Below are 513 nucleotides of genomic sequence, written 5' to 3'. Positions count from 1 at the left end.
TTGAATACGAGCGAACACGTGAATAATCACAGCCGTCAAATAGCGATTACGAGAGATTAACGAACCGAACACACCGCAAAGAGCTCGCAACTAGCCACTCACTAGCCACTGAAAGAGCCCCTTACCAGCCCTTCACTAGCCCCTTGCTATCTTTCACACTAGCCCCGTACTAGCTCTCGAAATAGCCTCTCATTTACCCCACTCGCACCTGAATAGCCCCCCAAAAATAGCCCCTTGCTAGCTCCCTACAAGCCCCTACTTAGCCCTCGAAATAGCCCCTCGCTAGCCCTCGAAATAGCCCCTCGCTAGCCGTCGAAAAAGCCTCTTACTAGCCCTCTCACTAGCCGTCGAAAAAGCTCCTCACTAGCCCTCTCACTAGCCCTCTCACTAGCCCCACACTAGCCTCCGCAATCGCATTCCCGCGGGCTACCATAAAACACTTTAATTAAGGCCAATCGCAAAATTCACTCAGACAAGACCGATGGTATTTCGCGAGGGGGCCTTCGGGGGGTT

The sequence above is a fragment of the Penaeus monodon genome, chromosome 29 (assembly GCF_015228065.2).
Source record: "Penaeus monodon isolate SGIC_2016 chromosome 29, NSTDA_Pmon_1, whole genome shotgun sequence".
NCBI lineage: Eukaryota > Metazoa > Arthropoda > Malacostraca > Decapoda > Penaeidae > Penaeus > Penaeus monodon.
The sequence above is the reverse complement of the archived record's forward strand: the minus strand, read 5'-3'. Positions refer to the sequence as shown.